The sequence below is a fragment of the Ornithorhynchus anatinus genome, chromosome 16 (assembly GCF_004115215.2).
Source record: "Ornithorhynchus anatinus isolate Pmale09 chromosome 16, mOrnAna1.pri.v4, whole genome shotgun sequence".
NCBI classification, from domain to species: domain Eukaryota; kingdom Metazoa; phylum Chordata; class Mammalia; order Monotremata; family Ornithorhynchidae; genus Ornithorhynchus; species Ornithorhynchus anatinus.
Window position 1 is genome coordinate 5,696,368 of NC_041743.1, and position 12,172 is coordinate 5,708,539.

General features: G+C 43.8%; 1 non-coding gene across 1 annotated transcript; it reads left to right on the forward strand.

The window, feature by feature from the left end:
- Positions 1-9,675: 9,675 nt before the first annotated feature.
- On the forward strand, positions 9,676-9,813 carry LOC114817631. Its single transcript, XR_003765491.1, has one exon. It is a non-coding gene; the product is annotated as a small nucleolar RNA SNORA7 (small nucleolar RNA).
- The last annotated feature ends 2,359 nt before the right edge of the window (positions 9,814-12,172 follow it).

A 12,172-nucleotide genomic window follows, 5' to 3' on the forward strand; every position in this document is an offset into this window, starting at 1 on the left:
GCTGCCGGGGTATACCTTTCAAATTCCATTCGCCCCAGCACGGAATTTGAGTGGTGGAAAAAATGCTTGCGTGGTGGAGGCTTCTCTCAGAGCCCACAGCCAGTCTCAGGTAATGAGACTAAATAGCCTCATCACCAAGATCGATGTTCCTTCGTATGTCGAACATCATTCCTGCCTCAGTTCTGGGCAAGAGTAGTCACTACAGTAATGCTGTAGATTCTTCCTAATGATGACAGGTAAGTTCCTTGAGATCAAAGATCATGTCTGCTAATTTTACTGGGCTCTCCAAAGCACTTAATACAGTTCCCTGCCCATGATAAGTGTTCAGTAAATGCTATTGATTGATGGACTGAAGAGCTGCACCTAGGGAGCTTATCAGCAAAATCAGCCTTGAGATGTGTCCCCACCCACTCTACCAAACTCTAATATCAGTAGTTCCAATCAGTGGTATTTACTGAGCGCATATTATGTTCAGAGCACTGTATTAAGCGCTTGGGATAGAACAGTACAACAGAGTTGGTAGACACATTCCCTGCCCACAAATTTATTGTTATTTTTACTGGAGTGTTATTTCTAGGGGTTTTGTGGGCTGAAATAGTGTAAGGCAAAAATAATGTCATGTCCACAAGCACTTACCCAGTACAAATACTTCACATTGATTAGTGAGTTCACATTTCATTCCCTCTCGTTTTGGAACGGAAGACCATGATAAATACGGGAAGAACACCTTGAGTCTTTATTTCTTTTCTCATTTTCATTCTTTAGATAGTATTCAAATCCTGCTAGCTATTTGTAAATTTTTGGTGTTGAAACTGAATTGTTCAGGTGGCCTGTAATTTTGGAATCTACGTAGAGTTGTCCTTTTTATGATGATGATACAGATTGTGGATGTTGCCTACAGGCACAAGTGTAGCTGAAAAGATCAGTATGGGACTGGTAACCTCAGTGATATAGTGTACATAGATCATTTTTTGTTGTGTAGATGTCTTTGCCATTTGCCTTTATGTGGCTGTTTGTGGTTTGGTCTCCTTGCCGATGGGCAATATAGGAAATCTTTTCTGCAAGAGGTGATAATAATAATGTTTATTGTGGTGTTTGTTAAGCGCTTTCTATGTGCCGTGCACTGTACTAAGAACTGGGGTGCATACAAACTAATCAGGTTGGAAACAATCCCTGTTCCAGGTGGGGCTTGCTGTCTCAATCATCATTTTACAGATGAGGTAAATGAGGGCCAGAGAAGTGAAATGACTTGTTCAAGGTCATGCAGCAGATAAGTAGCAGATCCAGAATTAGAACCCATGACCTTCCAAGTCCCAGGCCCGGCCCCTCTCCACTACACCGTGCTGTTTATAATGGTGATATTTTGGTGACCGAGTGTGGATATTCAGCTCTTATCACTAGGGTCCTGTTATACATAGAAGTTTACCAGCTATAAAAGTGGTTTTAGGGATCTATTACCCCAATTGCTCCAGGAGTTTGCTGCCACCAATTTATGGCTTTTGGATTTAGTATCCTCAAAAGGCCCAAGAAGCATTTATGGCTCAACTAAATAGTGGTGCTTCTCAAAGGCCAGATACTAAGGTTAGAAGAAAATGCAAAGGGCCTGCCCCCTCCCCATAATTAGCATTTAGCACAGTGCTCTGTAGAGTAAATACGATTGAATGAATGCATAATTAGCATATTCCAAAAACCTTCCACTAAGCACTCTCTTTGGTTAAGAACAGAAAACTAGTAACTAGTCAGTAAAAAGTTTCAAAAGCAGTGGTATAATAACCTCACACCAGATCCAGGAATAAATGATTGTGATAATAAATGATCCTTAATCTTGCACTTGGTCCTAACTTAACCCTCTTCCCCACTGAAAAATTGTTATGCTTCACTTAGTAACTTCTCTGTAGGCTTGCCATCCTCAGGTCCTTCCTTGGTAGTTCAGAAACCCAGCCCTTGTGGCAAATACCAAGGATGCCTCATAACTCTGGGGATTTTCTCAATTTTTCTAGTCTTCATCTCCATGCTCAATTCCTTCTTTGAAAAACAAAGTAATATTATGGGTTTTAATTAGTACATTCATAGGAGCATTAAACAGGAGGGATATCTGCTTGAACATCATCCTGATTCCTATGCCTCAGATTGTCTTTACCGTGGTGAAGTAATTCTCCAAGATCTAACATATGGCACTTCAGGGCCATCCAGGCAATAATGAAAATAATAATAATTGTGGTATATGTTCAGTGCTTACTATGTGCCAGGCACTGTACTAAGCCCTGGGATGGATACGAGCAAATCGGGTTGGACACAGTGCCTTTCCCACATGGTACGCATATTCTTAATCCCCATTTTCCAGTTGAGGTAACTGAGGCACAGAGAAGTTAAGTGACTTGCCCAAGGCCATCTAGCAGACAAGTGGCAGAACCAGGATTAGAACCTATGACTTCTGACTCCCAGGCCCATGCTCTATCCACTATGCCATGCTGCTTCCAAGTGTCCTAACTCTGATTTGGTTGCAAGGTTGGACTTGTCATTAGCTATTTTTCTTCTGTCACCTGTGTCATCTGCAAACTTGCATCACTTACTGGCCTCAGATTTGATTCTGTTTTCCTTGGGGTCATAGTTATAAGTATAATGCCAATAGGCGCTGAAGAAAACACAGTTGGCTTTCTCACTCCTCCCCCGCAACATGACTCAGAGTTTGGTCGTCTAAAGAAACTATCTGATCTGTGTCTCCATATAAATCAAAACAGATAACAGTCTTTCCATCTTAAAAGCTGAAATAGCTAACATTAATCATTTCACAATCCCCTCCTCTTTCGATTGAAAGTCTATATTAGGCGGATACCATAAACTTTTCTTCTGAATTACAGTGCTCTGCACACAGTGGGTGCTTAGTGTATATATACAGCCTTGATGATGATCTAGATTCTCTGTAGCTGCTATCAGTAGACCCCAGAAACAAAGAATCAGGACAGTACAGAAGGGAATCTAGTACCCTGAGGCAGTCCAGGTTCCACCGTGCAGATATGTTTGCAGCAAATGGAATTTTTCACATTTTGTCCTGTCTCAAGAGTCTTTTTTTTTTTAAATGATACTTGCTAAGCGCTTCCTATGTGTCAGGTACTGTACTAAGCCCTGGGGGAGATACAAGCTAATCAGGTAGGGCACAGTCTGTGTCTCACCTGGGGCTCACTTTTAATTACCATTTTACAGATGAGGTAACTGAGGCACAGAGAAGTTAAAGTGACTTGCTCAGAGTCACACAGCAGACAAGTGGCAGAGCTGGGGTTAAAACCCAGGTCCATATTCTATTCATTAGGCCACATTGCTTCTCTTTAGGAAGCTTCTGCTCAAGAAGAGCTACTCCTTTTTGGATTGCAGTGGATGGTACTCTTCTTTGCTCCAGCTGAATCCTGGTTTTGCGGCAGGTAGCAAGCCTACCAACTCTGGTAAATTGTATTCTCCCAAGCAGTTAGTACAGTGTTATGCACACAGTAAACTCTCAAATGAGGTTGAGCATGAACTGAGGCTCCTTAAATATCCTTAAAGCATCCTCTGTCTTCCTTATAATAATAATAATAATTATAGTATTTGTTTACTATATGTCAGTCATTGGTCTAAGCACTAGGGTAGTTCTAAGTCCTTGTTTTTGGTTTTCCAATTTCAGCTGTTTGGAGTTCTTATTGCCAGCCCTTCTCCCATTCTAGGTCACTGAATGAACATAGCTTCAACATAAGGAGACTGGCAAGGCTTAAGTTCAGTGCTAGGATTTAAGCTATACTGATTCAACAAGAAAATCTGGTACCAAAAATGCATATGGTATTAAGAGTATTAAGAGTCTCAAACCGAAGAGAGAAACCCTCACTGCTGACCTGATTATAAAATAAGATTAAATGTTTAGTATATTTCAAGCACAGGAGTAATGTGCAATAATCAGACCTGAAACCATCCCTGTTCCATGTGGGACTACCAGTTTAACAGATAGGGAGACCATTCATCATATCCCCATTTTGCAGATGAGAAAACTGAGGCCCACAGTGGTTAAATAACTGATTCTCTAAGGAACTACAAATTTTGCTCTCAGGCTCTTTCATTGCTGAGAGGCATTTTACAAGCCAGTCTTTCAGGGACCTCTTTGGTTCAGTATGTGTATATCAACTAGATAGAAATAATCATCCTTCCTGCTTTGACACATGACCCTTTCCCCTCCCACCTGAGCTTGCTGCTTGTAGGAGTTTAAGGTCCTTTTTCAGCTGAGCATGCTGTCCTTCCATGTTGAAAGAATGGTTACCTTTTTTGCTGCCAGGCTGAAGCGATAGGATTTGTTTATGTACCCTTCCTTGGGATGCTGAAGATTTTGCTTGTGAAAGCAAATCTAGACCATAGGTGGTACAACATCAAGCAAGTGACTAGGAATTGTCTGCATCAGGCTTGAACACCAGACTCCCAAGGCACAGGTTTGCTAGGGAATCCGTAAATTGGGAGAGCTCATTAAGTGGATTGACAGAGAAATGGATTAAAGCCTGTTCGCAGTTTGGTGATTTGGTTTTTAAAGAATAAATTAAACAAGTACTGCTGAGTATTATCATTAATGACTGTGGTTAGCATTGTGGATGATGCCCAATGACTCTTTTTGTTTTGTTTTTTCTGGGATTCCCACCCCGCCCCTCCCGCCCAAACCCCAACCAATTCACTAGTAGAATGAAGCATACATCCTGGGACAATGATGTTGAGCTCCTGTAAACTCATCGCATTGAAAAATATTGATTGCAGAGTCTTTCTTGGTTATTTTGTAGACTTTCTGAATGATCCTAGCAATTATTTATCAGTTATAGTGATGTATACCTCCACTATTTAGTGGTTCTTTTGAGCTTGGGATGCAAATGTCGAGTCTTATGGACGAAACTGTTGACATTTTTTTTCCAATGGAAAAAAACACATTTTTTTCTTATCTCTTTAAATTGGGTCATTTAATTAAACACCCATTCTTTTGGTTGTTTTCAGTCCCTTTCTCTGAAACTCCAACATCTTAATGTGAGGTTCAGCCAATTTTCTTCCACTTGAGTTCTTTCATAGGTTGATCAAAATTCAGTTTTCTGGCCCATATTCTGACCAACATTCATTCAATCATATTTATTGAGCTCTTACTGTGTGGAGAGCACTGTACTAAGCGCTTGGGAGAGTACAATATAACAATAAACTAACCAACAGGCAGTTCAGTCAGTTCAGTTCTGTCTCTGTTAGAACATATTTAACACCTGAGCCATATTCTGCACGCAATTAATTTTTACTCACATTTTATTCAGAGCAGGTAGCACTCATCTTCACTTTAACTCAGTGGTTCCCAGAGTTGTTTTTGCTGTAGTCACCCTACCATCTTAGTGACTCTGCCTTTTTCAGAATTGGCTAATGATACTAAATAGTTTAAAATGGAATTCATCAGAGAAAATCATAGTTTAAACAAATCCGTGAAAATGGAATATCCAAAGAGGAAAATTTCGATAGTTGGACTGGTTTGTTAATCACATCTAAATTTCTTGTTCAGTGTGGAACCTCTGACCTTGCTGAACTAGTTTCATCCACTTTACTTTGACTCAGAAAAGAGATAACTAGTGTTTTTCTTTTGACCTTCCTCTAAACAAATACACTTTTCTCACAGCAAAAATACTCTTTCTAGCATACCTCTCCTTTTCAGCCTTTTCTTGACACTTCCTCCTGAATATAGGCAGAGCAGGAATGGAGAAGAATCATTCAATTAATCAGTGGTATTTATGGCATGTCTAAACATTTGGAGAAGTAAGATAGAAGTCAACAGTATGGTCCCTGTCCTCAAGGATCTTACAATCTAAAGGAGGCGACAAGGTGAGACAAATTATTTACAAATATGGGGATGCCAAAAACATTAGAAAAAAGAATGGTAAGGGAAGAATATAGAGACAGTTGGTGATAGGAGGATTGAAAGATGATTAATAAGTATTGTTCCTAGATTGAAATATGCATAAGTGTTAAGGGGGGCTGTTGAGTTGACATGGGCAGGAGTGGAAGTTAATCAGTGAGAGCTTCCTGGAAACGGGGTTTCAGGAGGGTTTTGAAGATGGAGAGAGCAGTGGTCTCCCAGGTTCAAGGGGAAGGAAGTTCCAGGAAGAGGAAAGAGTGTGAGCAAAAGGTAGGATTTGGGTGCATCAAGACGGAGGCACAGTAAAAAGTAGCAATGAAAGGTGTGGGCACACTGCTCCCCTGTGGATCCTCAGTAAAAAAGCTCTTCCCTTTCTTAAAGCAATAAAAATCTGCTCTTTCCTCAGCATTTTAGTCCTCCCCTAGTTGTCCACACCTTTTAGGAATTACTAGTTGATATCTGTTCCCCAAATGGATAAATGGGAAATGTATCTGTCGAAGAGAAACATTTTCTGTAAGCTTTTTCAATGGTATTTGTTAGGTGCTTACTATGTGTTAATCACTGTACTAAGCACTGAAGTATATACAAATTAATTAGGTTGGACCAAGTCCTGTCTGGCATAGGGCTCATAATCTAACTAGGAGGGAGAACAAGAGAACTGAGGCACAGAGAGGTTGTGACTTGCCCAAGGTCACCCAACAAGCAACTGGCAGAGCTGGGATTAGAACCCAGGTCCTCTGACTCACAAGCCCCTCCGCCTCTCCCCTCCCCCCCAACAACCCCCTCCCCTACTTTCCCATCCTTCCCTGCAGTATCCTCAGAGGAGATCTCCTCCCTCCTCGCAAGTGCCACCCCCTCCACCTGCGCCTCGGACCCCATTCCCTCTCACCTTCTTAAAACCATCGCCCCTGCCCTCCTCCCTTCCTTAACTTCTATTTTTAACCACTCAATCTCCAATGGCTCCTTCCCCTCTGCCTTCAAACATGCCCACGTCTCCCCCATCCTAAAAAAACCCGCTCTTGACCCCACTTCCCCCTCCAGTTATCGTCCTATCTCCCTACTACCCTTCGTTTCCAAAATCCTAGAATGAGTCGTCTACAATCGATGCCTAGAATTCCTTAACTCCCATTCTCTCCTAGACCCCCTCCAATCTGGCTTCCGTCCCCTCCACTCTACCGAGACTGCTCTCTCTAAGGTCACCCATGACCTCCTTCTTGCCAAATCCAATGGCTCCTACTCCATTCTGATCCTCCTTGACCTCTCTGCTGCCTTTGACACTGTCGACCATCCCCTCCTCCTCCATACCTTATCTCACCTTGGCTTCACGGACTCTGTCCTCTTCTGGTTCTCCTCTTACCTCTCTGGCCGATCATTCTCGGTCTCCTACGCTGGAGCCTCCTCCCCCTCCCATCCTTTAACTGTTGGAGTTCCTCAAGGGTCAGTTCTTGGCCCTCTTCTGTTCTCCATTTACACTCACTCCCTCGGTGAACTCATCCGCTCTCACGGCTTTGACTACCATCTCTACGCAGATGACACGCAGATCTACATCTCCGCCCCTGTCCTCTCCCCCTCCCTTCGGGCTCGCATCTCCTCCTGCCTCCGGGACGTCTCCACCTGGATGTCGGCCCGCCACCTAAAACTCAACATGAGCAAGACTGAGCTCCTCATCTTCCCTCCCAAACCCGGTCCTCTCCCAGACTTCTCTATCACCGTGGATGGCACGACCATCCTTCCCGTCCCGCAGGCCCGCAATCTCGGTGTCATCCTTGACTCGTCCCTCTCGTTCACCCCACACATCCTATCCGTTACCAAGACCTGCCGGTTTCACCTCTACAATATCGCCAAGATCCGCCCTTTCCTCTCCACCCAAACGGCTACCTTACTATTACGGGCTCTCGTTATATCCCGGCTAGACTACTGTATCAGCCTTCTCTCTGACCTCCCTTCCTCCTCTCTCGCCCCGCTCCGGTCTATTCTTCACTCCGCTGCCCGGCTCATCTTCCTGCAGAAACGATCTGGACATGTCACTCCCCTTCTTAAACAACTCCAGTGGTTGCCTATCGACCTCCGCTCCAAACAAAAACTCCTCACTCTAGGCTTCGAGGCTCTCCATCACCTTGCCCCTTCCTACCTCTCCTCCCTTCTCTCTTTCTACCGCCCACCCCGCACGCTCCGCTCCTCTGCCGCCCACCTCCTCACCGTCCCTCGGTCTCGCCTATCCCGCCGTCGACCCCTGGGTCACGTCCTCCCGCGGTCCTGGAACGCCCTCCCTCCTCACCTCCGCCAAACTGATTCTCTTTCCCTCTTCAAAACCTTACTTAAAAATCACCTCCTCCAAGAGGCGTTCCCAGACTGAGCTCCTCTTCCCCCTCTACTCCCTCTGCCATCCCCCCTTTACCTCTCCGCAGCTAAAGCCTCATTTTCCCCTTTTCCCTCTGCTCCTCCACCTCTCCCTTCCCATCCCCACAGCACCGTACTCGTCCGCTCAACTGTATATATTTTCGTTACCCTATTTATTTTGTTAATGAATTGTACATCGCCTTGATTCTATTTAGTTGCCATTGTTTTTACGAGATGTTCTTCCCCTTGACGCTGTTTAGTGCCATTGTTCTTGTCTGTCCGTCTCCCCCGATTAGACTGTAAGCCCGTCAAACGGCAGGGACTGTCTCTATCTGTTGCCGACTTGTTCATCCCAAGCGCTTAGTACAGTGCTCTGCACATAGTAAGCGCTCAATAAATACTATTGAATGAATGAATGAATGAACAAGCCTGTGCTCTTTCCAATAGGCCATGGATTTTGATTTTTGTTCCTCTCCCCATCCTTTCTTATTCTACTCTATCACTAGCAAAATAACCACCTCTTTCTTCCTCCCATTGACTCTCTTCCTCCTCTTTCGTCTCTCTCCCCCATTTATCCCAGCTCTGCCACTTGTCAGCTGTGTGACTATGGGCAAGTCACTTAACTTCTCTGTGCCTCAGTTACCTCTCTTTAAAATGGGGATTAAGACTGTGAGCCTCACGTGGGACAACCTGATTACCCTGTATCTACCCCAGCCCTTAGAACAGTGCTTTGCACATAGTAAGCGCTTAACAAATACCAACATTATTATTATTTAGGTGTCCCTGGGCCCCTGGCCTGGTGCTTCTCTAGGCCACCCCTCAGCCTCTGGAAGCAGAATATTCTGCCTCCCTCAGCTGCTTCTTCAACCTCACTGATTTTTAAGGCAGAAAAGTTGACACAGTGGCAAAATGGGCCTACTTCTTAACTAAAGAATGATTCCTTTTATTCCAGGAGAGTTAGAAATGTAATATTTATCCCAGACCATTCAGGTTGCTTACTGTATATACCAAAATTATTCCAGGGCTCTACCACTTATGCTTAGGAAAGGATGGGGAGAAAATTCATTTTTTTCCTGACAGTTTAGAATCATTTTGGATAAAAAAGATCCCAAATGATAGATTCTACTCTTCTCAGAGGGCTACTTTAACAGTTACATTAAAGGGTAGGAACTGCCCCAGGACTACTATTGTGGGCTTTCCAATCCCTCGTGCCCATCGGGCAGGCCCAAGCCCCTCAAAGGGACTGTGGGCATGTGCGGGGGGAGGAGGGGTTAGGGGGGCGTGCAATGTCTGTAAGAAGAGCACATTTTCATTTCAGGGAAGGTTCTAATCCCAGCCCTCTCACTTACTTGCCCCTTGAACCCCCCTTCCCTTCCAGCATCCTCTAGCCCAAGCCCACGAGCATCTTAATCTGCCTCTGCCTTTTCAACATCCCCACCTCTTGGCAACCCCTCTCAGGGTCACACCTGGAGAGTTTCCAGTACTCTTTCAGACTCGACCATGGGAGGGAGAGTCAAACAGAGGCCTACCCATTCCATTCCTAGCTTGGGCAGTGGCTAGCGAGTGGAAGGCAATCTGCTAAAAGTCAGAACTCATCTGTGCTGGGCAGCAGCGGCATGGAAGAGTCGAAGGCAGAGACTCAGGTTTACCGTGCGGAAGGAAGCAATGGTAAATCACTTCCATATTTTTACCAAGAAAACTCTGTGGATACACTACAGATAAAGGTGGGGCGTTCTGGGAGAGATGTGTCTGAGATGTCGCTATGGGTCGGAGATGACTCGACAGCATATGACAAGGCCTCTTGGCAATTTTTCTTTTGGATTACAAAGATTCCTTTTCTTCTTGGCCATAAGGATCCATTCCGCTTTTCACTCCCAGATCATTTCCCAGAAAATATTACATCATCCCGTAATAATGATGATAGTGCTAATTTTTAAGCACTTTGTGTCAAGTACTCTACGAAGCACTAAGATTTGGGTAGATTCTATATAAAAAAATCAGATTTAGACCCCGTTCCATATGAGATTCACAGTCTGAGGAAGGGAAAATAGATATTTTATCCCTATTTTAAGAGTCAAGAGAATTGAGACACAGAGAAATTGTTACTAAATTACCTGCTGTGTAACCTTGGACAAGCAAGTGGGAGGGTTGGGATTAGAATTCAGGTCTCCTAACTCCCAGGCCTGTGTTTTTTCCATTAGGTCAAGCTGCTTCTCCCCTCACCCATCTGATCTCTCACACAGTTTTTCGTCTCTTTCAGCCAATTTCGAATTTTTTTTAAGCAGCTGATTTAAAATCACCCTCTAAATTCTTTTTGCAGACACTTAAGGACTGAAACTTCCGTGGTGGTGAGTGTGTTTTCTCCACTTAGGTTTCACGAAGTCCAGATATTGATTGCTGTGGTCACCATATTCTGCAAAAAGTTCTCATGTAATTCTGAAAAAAGGTCACTAGATGGAAGTATAGGTCAATGTTTATGGGGCTCACCCTGATTTACGTCTTCTGAAAATATCAATGCACTTTCTAAACTTGATTTCATTCTAACGGCAGTCCTGTAGAGTACTTAAATATCATTAGCCCCACTACACCAAGAGGGAACCGAGAATCAATCCATCTGATGTTTACTGTATGCTATACTAAGCACTTGGGAAAGTACAATACAACAGAGTTGGTAGATAAGATCCCTCCCCACAAAGAATTTACAGTCTATGGGGTGACAGTCATAGAGGGAGGGAAAACATGGTCTGCTGGGGTGAATGTGGGGAATCACAGCAGGATAGAAGCAAGAATAGAAAGTGTCAGCTGTTTTTAAGTGCCTGTTATAATGTTGGTATTTGTTAAGCGCTTACTATGTGCCGAGCACTGTTCTAAGCGCTGGGGTAGACATAGGGGAATCAGGTTGTCCCACGTGGGGCTCACAGTCTTAATCCCCATTTTACAGATGAGGGAACTGAGGCACAGAGAAATTAAGTGACTTGCCCACAGTCACACAGCCGACAGGTGGCAGAGCTGGGATTCGAACTCATGAGCCCTGACTCCAAAGCCAGTGCTCTTTCCACTGAGCCACGCTGCTTCTCCACGCTGCTTCTTCTTCTGCCTGTTATCAGCAGAGACCTGTCCTAAGAGTTATAGGATGGTGTATACACCTAAAGCAATAGAGGGAGGAGTTTGAAAATATGAAAGTCTGTATGTAACACAGATATCACAAACATAGAAACAGAATGTAAAAGAACACACTAATTCTAAGGTACACTTTAGGGCATGAACAGACACCTGGAGGGAGAAGAGTTGTGTGTTATGAGGCTTTCTTAATTTATTTGTTAACTGCGTCATGGAAAATGAAGAAACTTTGGTAATGGTGGTTATAATAATAGGTAATAAAGTGCTTAGTACAGAGCTCTAAATAAATGTTCAATACATGACATTGATTGAGTGGCAGACATAGAGAGAGGCTGAAGGCAAGGAGCTGTAGAGCACAGGCCTGGGAGTCAGAAGGTCATGGGTTCTAATCCCAGCTCTGCCACTTGTCTGCTGTGTGACCTTGGACAAATCACTTCACTTCTCTTGGCCTCAGTTCCCTCATCTGTAAAATGGGGATTAAGACTGTGACCCCTGTGTGGGACAGGGACTTTGTCCAACCCAATTATCTTCTATCCACCCCAATGCTTAGAACAGTGCCTGGTACATAGTAAACACTTAACAAATACTATAATAATAATAATTATTAATCTAGCCCTAGGTTAGTGGGGATTAGGTTCTTAGCAGATATTGGAGAAAAAATGCTGATTTCCAGAAATTATGAAGGAAGAGTTGGGATCAGAGCTGAGCCAAACCCTGTCTCATTTTTCAGGGAGCTTTCCACAGTTTTTGAACTTCAGAATTCACTCTAACAAGTGAAAGGGAAACTCACTTGAAGCTCCCAAATTCTGTATGGTTGTCATGCAA